We start from the raw sequence: 15,565 nt of genomic DNA, 5'->3' as shown, positions 1-15,565 counted from the left end.
TATATTAGCTATTGTTATTTGGATGATTGTATGTATCTATCCAGGTTATACCTTAACTTCATATATAATTTGTTAAGTAATTTTAAAATGGCTGCTCTGACATCTCTGAAAAATCACTTCATATATTGTTTGTCATCTAAGGAACATGTGATGATTATTTGTTTGATTAGTTTGATGTAAAAAGCATATTTTCCACAAAACATCTGCATTTCTGTAAAACGTTATCACCAACTTGTGATAAGCAAAGTCGAACCAGTTATCTCCACCATCCATGCACCTGCAGTGCATCACATACTATCCCCACCACAATCGTTCCAGTCAACACCAGATTGAAGAAGGAGGAAAATATCTAATTACTTAACAGAAAGACAAATGTTGCCCCATGCCCGTTCCACGCTATCACATATGCAAAAGTGTGGAATAAATAAATGGAAAAAACAAACAAACAAGGTCTTAATTTCTTTTTTAACAAAGCGTGGCATGCATTTGTAATCAACCCCCTTTACTAATGTAGTGCTCAATAAAACAAAATACATTAACATTTGTGGATGTAACTTGTCAAAATCTAAAAACATTCAATGGGTAGAAACATTTTCAGTCACCTACTGTCCTATAGATGCTCCCTCCTCTAATTCTTCTTTTTCTAATTGTTGCGAGACGTTGAACCCAAGAGACCACACCTGTTGACCACGGAGAGAGCGCTCTTGTGTCGAGCAGTAACAAAAGTGTGAGGTTGCTCTAAACTATCCACAAGAAACTCCTTTTTGAAGTTGACCTCACCCTGACCCCTTTGTAAGGACTCTAACCAACTTGCTGGGGGGATCCAAAAGCACTAAAAGCACAATGCAGGAACAAAAGTGCTGCCACCGATAGGCTACGAAGCCCCCCCTCCCCACCACCAAAAATAAAATAGGGTGACCTCAAGGCTAATTGAGAGCTCGTGATCTGGGAGAAATTAAAGACATCTGGTAGGGCCACCGCAAATTGGAAATGAAACTCGTCTTTAATTAGAGCCTCCCTTACATGGCAAGGGAAAAATGTTCATTTCGCTCCTGTCAGCAGAGGTGTCATCAGGACGTACAGAAATAGACAGAGGAGTTAAATGATGGCACTGGAATGGAAGAGATGATTTGTTTGAAAGAAATCCTCTTCCCTCCTTCTTTATTTTTTGTTTCTCTCTCTGTTTCCTTTTTAGCGACGTCGCTGCCGAACTGCGGAAGTCTTTGATGGTGCATCATTAGTTGCATCAGTCAAACATAAGGCCCGTATTCAACCCCTTTTTGTCACTTTTTCACAAGAACCTTTGGATTTGCATCACATCACAGCCAACAGCCTGTGTTCCCACATCGCGGACAATAAATCCCATACAGCTTGTTTTTTGGTTGTTTTTTTTTTTTTTTTTTATCACTCTTTGCTCTTCACAAAATCCCCATACTTGCACTGAAATAGCACAGAAAAAAAAAAAAAAAACACAGACGAAAGGGTGGATAATTGCAAATAACCCAAAATTTGGATGTTCAAAGGCTGTGGAGGGTTGGAGTGATAATTTTGGCTGAAGCATCGCCATAAACACTAATAAAATTAAGTGCGTCGGTAGGGAGGAGGGGGCGTGGCCAGGCGTCCCTTTGAACAGACCCTGTGATCAGTTCCCCCTCTCAATTAGCGTATTGTCCACTTCTCCTTTCAGCTGGGAGGGAGGGGGCAGTCTCCCCCCCAGCTTCCCTTTGAAGTGATTATCCCTTTATCTCAAGCCTGAGCGAAGAATATCTTGGGGGACAATGGCAAATTAAAGCCCATATGGAGAGAAGCGTGAATGTCTGTTTGTAGGCTCTGAGAGAAACGGCAAAAAAGGAGAGAAATAAACAGGGAAAGGAGGGAGGGAGAGAAGAAAAGCGTGGTAAACAGCATCGTTCTCCGTGCAGACGTCAACACATTCCCAGAAAAAAAAGTAATTTAGAGCTGACACTTGTAGCAGAGAGAGTTTGTTGGAGAAGCTGAAGGAACTGCAAGGAAGAAGGACGGGGTGGGGGCTGGTGGAGGAGGAGGGGGCATCTATCTGCTCTGACAGATGGAGAAAGACAGAGAAGCAGGAGCGGGGAGATAGAGGGATGAGTGTGGAGAAGTAAGAGGAGTGCAGTTGTCAGCAGAATCAGATGGCGGTCAGGCAGACGGGCTTGAAGAAGATACAATTAAAGTGTGGAGTTAAGACGGGCTTTGAAGTTGGACATGGTGCATAACACCCTTAAAGTTTGAGAAGCCAGCCATTCATTCGCTTGTTACGGCTTGTTAGAGGTGCATTCCTCTTTAAGGACCCAATTTGACAAAAAACAAACTCTAATGTCAATTTAAGGGACAGTCTTAATAAATAACTGGTGATGACAAACAGGTGAAGTTGCCAGCAGATAGAAAAATAGGCAAAACCTCATAGTCATCCTCTGAAGCTCATTTGAGAGACTCAATAATAAAACTGTGGGTGAGTGAATGTGTGAGCGCCGAGGATGAATAATTACTCTAACGTCCCCCCTCTCTCTTTTTCTTTTCTCCTACAATCCTGTTTATCGGTGGCTTAAAAGTTTAATAATGTGTAGAAACAGCGCCTGCGATGCTTTGTCTCATCTGTTTTGGCTGCACTCAAACTCCACCTAATGTGAGTAAATGTTTGCCAAGGCAGACAGACAGAGTCTGTGCGTGTCTGCATTTCCAAGGTGTAATTCAGTTTGCACAGTTTAAAAACCACCACTGGCATGCTAGACCACATCCTTGTATTCTTCCAGTGTGTCTCGGTACATTTTATGTTGCAACTTACAAGATATCTCTGATGTCCTTGGTGTCATCAGCACCGCATGCACCTTAATTCACAATCTCAAACCAAAAAAATAAAGTTCCACGTCTCTAACAAACACCTACAATGAGTTATTCTGTATTGGATTTATAACTAAGTCTTTATAACTATTCCATGAAATCAAACTACAAAAAGCAGTTTCTGGTGAGGAATAAATTAGGAAACTCCCCACATTTATACCCACTTTAAATGCACATGATGGGAACACCATCACTTTAAAACTCAGCCACTTAGTTTGAATCAGATATTAATAGAGAAACATAAAATTGTCCTGCAGAAACGCCTGTTGGGACAAAATATCCAACATTGTCAGGAAAAACAGAAATTGCAGCATCATTACCATGATGTGAGCAAATTAAGTGGGACACGATCATGATGTTAACGTAGAACATAATGCTGATTAAATGCAAAGCGATGTTTTACCACTGCTGGACTTTAAGCAATTACATCACCTTCATTTTAATGATTTTAATGATTCACTTTTGTTTTCTTGTTTTTTAGAAATTATGTTAGTGGTAATAATCCTGATTGAGCCTTTGTCTAAAAAAGTTATACAAGTTTAAAAAACAAACAAACATTTTATTTATGCAAACTGGGTTGTTAATACAAGCTGAAGCTGAAAACCAAGTATCATCCATCCATCCATCCATTTTCTTCCGCTTATCCGGGGTCGGGTCGCGGGGGCAGCAGCTTCAGAAGGGAGGCCCAGACTTCCCTCTCCAAGTATAACCAAGTATCATTTGATGTTAAATTATCTCACATCAAAAAAAAGTGAAATATCCAGCCTTCTTTTGAGCACATGATATTTTACTGACACATCAAAGTTATTACAAAATAAATCCAACTACGTTGTATTTTTCTGCTCGACATGTAAAGTAGAACAGAAAAAGTCAAGAAGTCTATCTAGGTTCTTCTAATTACTAATCCATGACTTTCTCTTCCCTTCATGAAGAAATAGGCAACAACACCGCTATGGGGGTTGAATCGCTATTTATTTTAACAGTATTAGCACTGAGCGTAAAGGAGGTAAACAAATAAATAAATATCCAAACTTCACTACAGCAAAGAACAGCATTATTTGGGTCAAAAAGTTTTAAAACTGCTAGTTTTGTCTGTCAATATGATAACCAGCTGCTTGGAAAGCATGCCAAATAAAAAAATCAATCTATAAAGTATCGACAACCATGTGATGTGTGGCCATTAGTAAAATTATGCTTTTCTCTTTGTTGACAAATTGAAAATCACCTGTTTCCCTCTGTTAGGTTTAATGGAAGATTTGTGGTTTCGTGGGCTGGAGCCCAGGGTGTGATGAACTTCTTTAAATACAATGTTGTTATGGTTATATGATTACAAATCTTGTGAGTTCAGGTAGAGTATTATTCCATCTTTCAGCAGGATAATGATCAAAAACATAATCCTACATGGTTCATCTAAAACTATGTCAAACTTTCTCCATGATGACCTCAGTCCCTTAACCTAAATCCTGTGGAAATCCCACCAGGTGAGCAGAGGAGGAAAAAGAGCAAAAAAAAAGAAACCACAAGAGAGTGCAGGTGATTTAGAGAGAGAGCTTGTGCAAAGAAGTATTGAGAATGGTTTCTCTCTCTCTGTAGGTTTCTACCTTGTTTTTAGCACATGGCTAGGTTGACAAAACTTTATTTTGGACAACATGGAGACCTTGGTGACTCAGTTGGTGGAGCAGCCGTACCATGTGCCTTCCCGTTCTTTCTTGACTGTGTTTTCTGTGTAATTATTGTTCAATAATCCCCACTAGTGCCAAGAAAATCCCTAAAAAGTTATTGACGATATTATGTCAGTAAATAAATATACTGAAAATGAAAAATTTCCCTCTAAATTTTCAATGTGAGGATAGACGACTGCACTAAGACTACAGAAGAAAAACCAGTAAGCTGATTTAACATGTGGGTTTGATAGATTGCGGTAAGGACACGCTCAGACAGCAGACACAACAGGATGGAGACAAATAACTTTTATAAACAGCTCTTTACTCTTCTCCACACTTCTTTACACGTTTCACTTCCTTGTTCTTGTTCACGTGTCACAAAGCTAACCAATCGAAAACTAGGCTGAGTGAGCGAACAGAAGTTGTAACTCCAACTTTAAAATCCGAATAGGGTAGATTAAACGTCTAAATATGTAAACATCAACAGTAAAAACATACAACAGCATAAAGGTGATTGCGTAAGTGCCTAATAACATATTTGAACGAGTTATAAAGAAATCTAGGAATTAACTTCTGACCTCTACACTCATGTAACACAAAATAAGGAGACTATTCGTCAAGCTCCTGCTTTAAGTGTCTATGTAAGACAGTTGTACTGGGTTGTATTTAAACCAGGTTGTATAAAACATGCAATCAGTGCTACGAAGACATGACTCATTTGAAAGAAATACTAAAACATGTCATTGATTAAGGCTGTAATTTGGATGTTTTAGACCACAATTCTGACACTATGACGAGTACTGCTGAATAAAAGAGATGGCCATAGTTTGGTAAAACATGTAATATTGTTAGTAGATGCTTTTTGGCGGCATTCTTAAATACAAAAGGACAATAAATCAAGGACAGACTGATGTAAAAATGAATTTATGTTCACTGTTGTTGGCATTGTGGACAATAGTTGTAGACGGTGCAATGCAAAAGCAAATAGACTGAGGCTAATCTGAACAGCAAGTCAATGTATCATTATGACTGATTAACGAGTTCCACTCACTGGATGGTGCACAACGCCACCGTTTATATCTTTACATGATAGCAACAAGAAACAGAAAAAAAACACACACCATAAGACCAACAGAGAGAGCTGGCAACGCTCCTTTGTCTGAAGAACAAGTGGCACAGACGGTCCTTGTGATATTGGCATATCCACACCCTACCAGTTCTGTCACGCTCCGACTGAAAGGTATGCATGATGCGTGGCAGTGTCGATACAAAGTCAGATTCCGTGAAACAAGCCAAACAACCGTCTGTGTACATAGAATTAATCAAATATTCCATTACCATCCTCATGGAAAAGACTGGTCTGTGTTGTTACGTTCAACCCTGTTTTTTTTATTCTCCCCCATTAAACACCAAGCTGCTTCCTGCTGCTGGACTCAGAGCTTTTCACAGGATGTGCCGACAGAAAAAGAGACAAAATAACTCAATCATCCCGTAAAAAATGTTTGGCACCTCTCGACCAGGTGAAGGACGATGATAAAAGCAACGAGACTATTAAGTTTAATTTTAAAGTTAGATTCACATTGTGTACGAACACAGGATGTGACAAACATGCACTCATCTCTCAATCCTATTGTTTATTTATCTGATGCCACAGCAGCAGCATGTAGGGAAAATAATCCAGATAAAAGTCCAGGGTGGCAAAAAGAAGGCAAATGTTTTTTTTCTGCTCACCAGTAAGACAAATTTTGATTCCAAAATCTCTAATTTTGGATAAATTAGAGAGGAAACCGTAATGCCAGGCCTTCTTGTCCAACATCAGTGTTTGACTCTCTCTGTACAAATGAGCTTCTGGAAGAACGATCCAATGTCCCATAAACAAACTCTCACAGGAAACCTTCACAGAAGAGTTGAAGTCGTTTCAAAAGGATTTGGTAAATTATATCGATTAAAAATGGGACACCACTTTAGTTTCATGTGTGAAGGCAGATGAGCGATTTTTTTTTTTTTGCTGTGGCCAGTACATACCTTTAGATTCAAATGGCAAATGCCAAGCAACTTTAGTGGCAAACTGCCCAAAGTAGAAACTTTCCTTAAGAACTTCCGGTTGGGGCCAAAATATCTGTTGCTGTCAAAAAAAGAAACAGTACTGCATCATCCTACATGCTAATGTTGAATAATTCATGTGCAAATTACAACACCAAAGTAGTCCCTGCAATACTGGTAGAATCATTGTAAAAAGCACAATGTGCTTTTACACATAACACAGTTGGAAAAGTACTGGGTTTGTGTCGAGTATAAGTAAATGCTGAATTTCAAAGGACAAGAAGTCTACCGCAGCCCCATGATTCATACGCTGGAGCACGGCTATCCTCGTAAAATATGGGGATTGCATAAACGTTCAATGAATCCCAAATGTGAAAGTAACATGTCTTTGTTTATTTACCCAGTAAAGTAAACTCACCCACCCAAACTGCAAACGTGGAGTCAAAGAACCAAACAACTCAAAACTCCTTGCTTTTCTGTGACGAAGTTAAATAATAATTAACAGAATTTCATGGTTCCAGTGTGAGTCACAGTCTCTTTAGGCTGCGCTTCACGCGCAAGTCTCCAAAAGCATCTCATAGTGAAATCACAAAATGAAGTTGCTGGGCAAAAACCACCCAAAAGCCTCATTTGTAGCATTCAATCACTTTTAGTCTCAAACCACAATGACTCATGAATGTACAAACAAAACGGTTGGAGCAAAACAGAATGTTTGCTCCAGAATGAAACACTAATCTTTACTTTTTTCTCTCTCTCTTCTTTAAGGCAGTGATATTTTTTAGCGAGCCAGACCCACCTACTGGGAATAAAGGAAGTCCCACATGAAGCAAAAAAGAGCAATCATACAGGTGCTCAGCACTGGCCAGCTGCATAACGTTCCTTTAATCCTGAAAGAGTTTCCAAATCCATAACTAAAACTAAGATAAAAGTGTTCTGACCCTATTGTGGAATGTTTCCCAGTGTCATGCAGCTTCCCAGCAGGTGTGCAGAGGGGAGGGGGAGTTTCAAAACATATTGCACAGCAGATAGGCAAAGAGGAACATCATCAAAGCTACGCTGCTTTGCACCTCACTGACTGCTCTGACAACCGATAGGGAAAACTTTCCCACAGAGAGGAAAAAAAGATGGAGAAAGGGTGCAGAACTGGAGAAGAGAGATGTAAAATTAAAGTACAGAAAGGGTGTGGGGGAGGAGAGAAAAGGGTCAAAGAATGGAGAGGGGAGCTATAGAAGGACAAAGAAAATATGTATAATGTCATTTTCATGCAATTTAACCACATTGAATGTGGGGTTGAAAACAGATCTCACGGGAGAAAACTTGTGAAACTTCTGCCCTGAGAAGTAGCGAATAGCAAACAAAAGAAGAGAAAAGAAATCTCTTTTTGTCACTTACTGGTGACGTTAGTCAAAGTAAAGTTCAGAAATACTTTAGAGAAAATCATTCCAAGCATATCTTGTCATTAAAGCTGCACTAGGTAACCTACAACATTGCTCCTCATCAGGAACAACCAATCAGACCTAGGAGGAAAGTCTTAGTGCTGCCAATCATCCTTGTGTACTCGATGCCCACACCCTCCCCCTGCTCCACAGCTAGCCTACAGTGAATGCGCAGAATAGTTAGCATGGCCACCGATGAAGCTGGACGAACAGTTTTCCTGTAACATTATGTTGCTTCTCCACTATTAGCATAGCTGAAGCAAACCTACAATCTAGAGCTTGCACACGAGGTAATGTTGTGAGCAGTACATACACGAGCATGACTTACAGTGCTAAGACCCTCCTCTTGGCTCTGACTGGTTGTTTCTGACTGAGATTGGTGTATTTCTGTGGATGGTAGAGCTCACATTCTCCACAGATGATCTTTCTGAGATTATACTTTCAAGACAAAGTGACAATTAAAAAAAAAACTTGTAAAGAACATATTGTTTTATAAGGGTTACCTTCTGCAGCTTTAAATGAGAGAACACATGCTATATGCAGCAGTGAAAACTCATCTGCAAACAGGAAACCTTAAAGAGAAACACAAAACTAAAGAATTAAATACAATGTCTTGCTAAAGTATTTACACCAACTAGAGTTCCTCACATTTTGTCACGTTACAACTAAATGCAAAGAAGTTAATGGGAATTTCATGTGATAGTGCAACATGAAGTACACAATTGTGAAGAGGAAGGACCATTACATGAAGTAAAAACCTGAATAGTGTGGTGTCTACTATGTAATATTCAGCCCCGTTTATTCTGTTGCAACAAATAAAAACCCATCGTTACTAACTTATATTAGCAAGTCTTGGTCTATCATATGGGCCAGCAGCCTTAGATAAACCTTTGCAATTGAAGAATTGCTGAATGTTATCATTGACAAACAATGCACATTGTCTTTTCTCTTTCTTTAGCATCTCGGTCATTATTGAAACACATTACGTCTAATGGGGACACCAAAAATCTGGAAAACTTCCCTTCAACTTAATGGGAAACACTTCCATAATGTCTATTCTACTGATAACAGGTATAGGCCATAATTACATTTATTTAATCCGCTTTGCAGTTGCATCAGCAGGGCAGGAGAATAACAGACACTGTGAGAGTGAGGGGTCGTCAAAGTTCACCGGGCTTCACATTAACTAGCAGAACCACCTTGGAGTTGAGAAGAGGCAAAGTAGTTCAGCCGTCATCACTGCTGCTCTGGAGCTGCTGACGTGTGTCGACAGAGCTGCATGAAAAGAAGCAGAACCTGAAGATGCAGAAATGAATGCTGAAACAAAAGGCTGGGGAAGGTACAGCTCCTCATTCTGAACTACATGTCTCCCCTACTTTCTGCACAGATAAAAATCTGGTCACTGGTGCCATAAAATGTAAGCAGAGGGAAAAAGCCCACGCCCCCGTCGTCGGCAACGTTGTTTTAAAGTGGAAATGAGGCTGATGGCAGACGTGGTGATTAGCCCCGCAGCTAACATGAAAGGAAAGGAAAGAACAGCTGCTAATTTTCTCCTTTGACCTTTGCCTCCTGCTGGTATTTCATACAAGCTCTGATTTATGAAGGAGTTTGACAACAAGCTGCTACCGGACAGATTTTCATGAGAGAAAGAGTCAGGCACATTAGACAACCAACAGGACCCATCAGATGTTGTAGAAACTGATCTATGATCTCATCTTTTCATTTCACTCTGCCCTTGTGTGTTCTGTGTGCTGTGTTGATTTGATCTATTTCCCCTTCTTTTTATTGAAATGTTTTATAAAAAAAAACAAGTTTTTTTTATATTTTCACTCTCCCAGCCGCGGACTTTTGCTAGCTGGGGAAACTTAGAATCCCTATTTTTGTTTTCATAAATGGCACAAAAGTTCCTGTAATTAACATAGACAGAAAAAATGTCTATTTCTGAAAACACTGGTGCTTTTAGCCTGACTTACACCAACAGGCACGTAATACATGACAACAACAGTGGTAGTTTACATGTTTGCTGTCTTATAATTGATCTGTTTTATAATTCGACATGACACGGAGAAGAAGTTCAACGTCATCAGGGCTCTACACAAAAGGCTCCACTCATGCTTTGTTGCTTTCTTTTTGCATGTCCCAACGTTCATGTTTAGCGCCACTTACAGGTCTGGAGGAGTAAAAATAGTGGTTGAAAACATTTCTGGAAACAGTTCCATGTGAACATGAGTTTTTTTTTGTTTTTTTGTTTAACCCACAACCAATTTTAAATATATAAAAAAAAGGTCTCCATGTGGAGGGGCCAGTGTTTTCCTTTCTTTTCTGAAATCTCATTGTTACAGTTAAGTTTCGTGTAAAAATGACCCTACAAGTGGCCTCTTGGGCCAGCACACACCCGGGAAGTTAAGATCCGGCTGCTCATTCTCTCCTCCTCTGTCTTTATTATTGTCCGACTCTTGTCCCACCTTTTGTTGTGTTCGTTTGCTGAAGCGGGAGAGAGGAACAGGGAAGCAGCTTTGAAAGGGCTTTTACTAGAAAACCCTTCTTCAAGCATGCAGGTAGGATGCTGGCTTACAAATCACAGAATGACTCATGGTTATGTATTCAGTGATTCATTCAGGTCATGTGAAGTATAAACAGTTATTTTAATCCTACGCCGTGTTTATGTAAAGACGAGGAGATCTACGTACCAGAAGTTTAATTTGTGTTTGTTTAATCTAAGAGGTCAATTATCTCTTGGGATTAAAAAAAATCATGTAGATGTTTTTACTCGGGACTCACAGAAACAACATCAAAGCAGGACTTCATAATCTGATGAATTTAAAGGTTTTTATGCTGATGCACAACAAATATTAGTAGACCAGCCTTTTTTGCACAAATTAGGCCATTTTATGGGGGTGAAATACCAGAAAGCTGAAGTCATTTCAGCTAAACACAATAAGCCATTAACTGCAATGGTCAGAAAATAGATAAACAAAAATAAAAAGAAAAGAAAAAAGTATATTTTTTTATTTCCTTTTTAGAATTCAAAACTAGTTTGTGCCAATAAAGTTTAAACTAGAACTAGAAGGGTCAACTACTTTAAACCATCTGAGCAATCATCAAATGTTCATAATTATTGCAAGCTACCGTATTGTTTCCATCTCACCAGAGATGTTCCTTACTATAATGCTCTTTTTTTTCTACATTTATTTTAAATTTGAGTTTTTACCCCCATCAGCACTGCTCCTCATATAAATAATTACTGCAAAACTCCTTGAAGAGAAGCTGGAATGGGTAAAAATCAGCACAAGTAAGTCAAAACTTTGCAAAATATGCCATTTAGTTCTGATTGATGCTCTTCTTATGTAAAATAGGAGCAGCAGTTTGTGAAGGGGGAATCATATAACTACATATCCTTACAGTAGACTATACAGGTGCAACTCTGCAAATTAGGATATAATTTAGACATTCATTATTTTAAGTTGCTCAATTTACCAAGTGCAACATTATTGTAAACATTATTTACACACACCAATATTTTTTTCAAGCCTTTATTTCTGCTGGTTATGAGGATTTTCTGATTACAGCAGCAAAAAATATGACGTATAAAACCAATAAAAAATTTAAACTTTAGAAATGTTGGCATAATGAATAGTACCTGTTATACCCGCTTACATGTTTTTATTTTTTTAAAGTTATATTGAACCTGACAAACAAGCCTAAGAGTAATGCATATTATAATTATACCTATAATATACCTGTAGATATTTTGTTAAAAACTGGCTGTCAAAGGAGGAATGAAAAGTCATCTGGGATGTTTTCCATACAAAGACAAAAACTGAAAAAGTTGCCTTTTTTTCATTCTTAAAGTTCAGACTAGAAGTCATCAAGTCATCACAAGCTATTTCCAGTCAGCCATGTTCACATGCTGCACATTTTAAGCTACAGCCACCTTTTGTTCCAACCCTCTGGGTTTCATTCAGAGTTCAAGCAGGTCATTAGCAAAGTGATTACAGTGGGAGAGAGGGCATCCATTAAGAAAATGTGAGTGTGTGTGTGTGTGTGTGTGTGTGTGCGCGTGTGCATGCGTGTGTGCATATGTCCCTGTCTGCGCGTGAGTGTGTGTATCAATCTCTCTAGTGTGGGTGACGACATGGAGCTGTTTGTCTTTCTCATAAAAGGGAAAGGGATGAAAAGGGCTGGTCTACCAGCTGGACCTTCAATCAGACTGGGACAACGTGACTTTAGAGATCCTGGGCAGCTGGGGTGCCAGGGACCAACAGTGTGTGAGTGCATGCTGAGCCTTTTAAATTAGGATCCTTTTTTTCAAAATCATGCATTTAAAATTCATTTCATTTAATTTTGTAGTTTGGACAGGCACATCCAAACACATATTGCTGTTTAATTTTACTGTCTTCAAAAGGTTAACACACTTTGAAACAACAAGGGCTGACCAGACTAGTGGTGATGATGTCAACTTTACCAAATAAAAACAGAACCTCTGGATTGACCTGTCTTACTCTAAACCGTTTTAGCTTGTAGTCTGAGACACATATTTACCTCTTTTATGTGATTTACAGTGCCTTCCAGAGACATTCACAGTCCTTCCTTGCCATGTTTTGTTATGCTAAATCCGCAAACATGTCTATATCTTATTGGGGATTTTTTTTTTTTTTTTAGATAGACAAAAACAAAGCAGCAAAGTCGTCATGATGTTTAAGACAAAAGACTCGTTTCACAAAAAATAATAGTTGTAATAAAAATCCATAAAATCTAGTGCAACTGACTGTTTTGAGATGTAACCTGATCAGCTAAGAGTTAGCATTTTTGTGATTTAATTAATTACATTATAGCTTGTGAAAGCCTCAGAGATTTAATAGAGAAAATTAGTGAGTAAACTTCATCATAAAGGCAAAGGAACACACCCGACAAGTCTGGGATGAGGCTGTGAAGAAGTTTAATGGTGGTTTATGAAACGGTATCCTGAGCTGCAAACCTACCAAAACATGGCCCTCCATCTAAACTGACTAGTTAGGACAGGAGAATAATACTCAGAGAATACAGGCAAGAGGGCCCCGATTATATTCACATGGAAGAGCGGCTCATGCACTCCACAGATCTGACTTTTGTAATAAAGTGAAGAAATATGGAAATATCACGCCAATAACAGCGGCACGATATTCAAAAAAGTCATAGGATATCAAACATCTTCTAAGTTGCAAAAGAACCCCTGCAAATATCATCCTAATCCCACAATCCTGAAGAGAAAACATAGTAGAGGAAGTGCTAGGGAGGAATGCTGTTTTTTCAGCAGGTACAGGAAAACTATAAATGTTGATGGGAAGATTGATGGTGTTAAAAACTGAGCAGTCCTTGAAGAATATAATCTAGGGTCTGAAAAAGATTTGAGACAGAGGATTGTTCCACTTCTAGTAGGATAAACATGCAGCTAAAACTGGAAATTTAAATATGAAGCCAGTTTAGAAATACAACGAAGGTTCACAATAAAAACATGAAAGAAAAGGCAAAGTTTTTGGATGAAAACCAGACTCATCTTAGTCTGCCTAAGTTTTTTGTACATTGGTCTTTTTCAATGGCAAGTTCACAATTGAAATATTATTTTGTCTTTCCTATCATTTACTGTCAGCTCTCTATTTTGAGGTATCAGATAACACAACAGATTAGCAAACAATACAAAGCAAACCAGCAGAACAACATGACCAAGCTCTAGAATCAGAAATCAAAATCAAGTGTTTTAAAAATGTTCTGCAATTCGGTGAGAAACAGCATAATGCAAAGATACCAGTTTGCATATTGGTGCAAATTTAATGTGCCCCCATTTTTAAAGCTACCGCGACGAATAAATGTATTGACCAGCTTTCCATTTATGATGCATACCTAACATGAAGCAAAGTTTTATTACAGTACATAAAAACATTTTAAAAAACCTCACTTACTTATCGCAGCGTGTCCTACTGATTTCTTCCGCACATCAGCCAATTCCTGCAAGAAACAAACACAAAACTATATTCATGCTGAAATGAGCAAACAGCAGACCAAAAACGCCTGAGCCAAATTGTCTTGATTTTTCACATTAAGCTCTTGAAGTTGTGATATAATCTGCGATACGGCATAGAGGGGAGAGCTGATACTAGCTGAAAGCTGTTGGAAGAACAGGAATGCCCCAGCTAAGACCTCAGCTGCTGCACACATGAGGTGAAAGTTCAAAATCTTTGCACATTCATGCCGAGACATTCCACAGACAAAACTCGTCATATTTCCATTCAGAGCCCCGGCACAGCTGCACGGCACCAAAACCTCACGCAGCCAGCTCCAGTGACTGATATCCATCTTCTTTTAGCATAACAACAAAAAGGGCCTTTCTGCTGGGTGTGTGCACATGTTATTATTGTGCAGCATAACATTGCAGATTGTTCAAATGAATCTGTTCATGAGTTGAGCTCACATTGTGGAGAACTTTGAGCTGAACGCTACTGATTTTTGAGTACGGAGCACGAAGGGAAATGCAGTTTATCTTGAAGTCATTTCACAGTTTTCTGTTTGAATGACTTACAGTTTTTTTTTTTTTAGGGGAAAACTTCCAAAAATTCCCAGAGAAAAAGACGCAGTCAGTCATTTCCCCTCGAGGAGCGCTCTCAGTCTGCTTACTCATATAGGTGATTTAGCTGCTCCTCTCGCTTTAAACTTTGTTCCGCTGTATCCAGTTTTGCTTCACAAATAAGGATATCACTGAAGGTTCAAGTTTGAACTCTTAAATCCATCAGGTTGCACGAAGTGTTTTCATTTTTTTCTGTGTTTACGGAGTGAAGATGGAATAAAAATTTCTGTCCAGCCATTAGATGACCTTATTGAGGACTGGCATTGTGTTGTGAATAATATCTAAAATAAATTGAATTAATGACAGCAGTATAATTTAAGCGGTATAACGTAATTTAGGATCTCAATTTACCAAGATAACTTCAACTTATTCACTGCTGCTGTGGGTTTTTGAATTTGCGGTTGCAGTCAATTACAATTAGCAATTATAAAATACAGCTTATATTACAAAGGAAGATAAGAGAGAATAAACTGGTGCTAGTCAATGACATGATCCTTATACTCATTACCTATATTGTATTTCTGAAATCTGACTATTTACACTAATTGAGTGAGGACTGTACGCTGGAGCTGCAAACTTAGTTCAGAATATTTAAGTGTTGAACAGTGAACATTATTCACTTCCACGTGGCTCAACTGAATTCAGAACAAGTTCTCATTAAGGAAGAACTTGCACAAAACAAAAACATTTAAACCACAGGTCAGGAATGAGAAGGAGGTTGAAAAGACGAATACAGAAGTGTTCGCTCTTTGATGTTGGAGGCGCAGACGAGTCGTGTTGATCTTTGGATGATTGTGCGATGATTAAGCTCACCTTCACAGACATAGTTGTGTAACCGCAGAACAAAGCAGTAAAAAACAGTAACACACCCCCGTTTATAAAGATCTGAGTCGGTGACATAACTGACCCAACTTGTTGATGAAGTAAAGATTGAAGAAAAAAAAAAAAAAGAGAGAGAC

The 15,565-nt window shown here is 38.7% G+C and overlaps 1 protein-coding gene across 4 annotated transcripts in view; it reads right to left on the bottom strand.

Annotated features, from left to right (window-relative positions):
• The window catches only part of LOC103463737 (axin-2), a 95,908-nt gene that overhangs the window by 21,317 nt on the left and 59,026 nt on the right, over positions 1 to 15,565 (bottom strand). For all 4 annotated transcript variants that reach the window (XR_001776815.1, XM_017305987.1, XM_017305986.1 and 1 more), the window contains exon 6: positions 13,945 to 13,990. The gene's annotated coding sequence lies outside the window, so the exon portion shown is untranslated. The remainder of the gene's footprint in view (positions 1 to 13,944; positions 13,991 to 15,565) is intronic.

This window comes from Poecilia reticulata, linkage group LG1, assembly GCF_000633615.1.
Source record: "Poecilia reticulata strain Guanapo linkage group LG1, Guppy_female_1.0+MT, whole genome shotgun sequence".
In the NCBI taxonomy this organism is placed as follows: Eukaryota; Metazoa; Chordata; class Actinopteri; order Cyprinodontiformes; family Poeciliidae; genus Poecilia; species Poecilia reticulata.
Note: the sequence above shows the minus strand (reverse complement) of the source record. Positions and strands in the feature narration are given on the sequence as shown.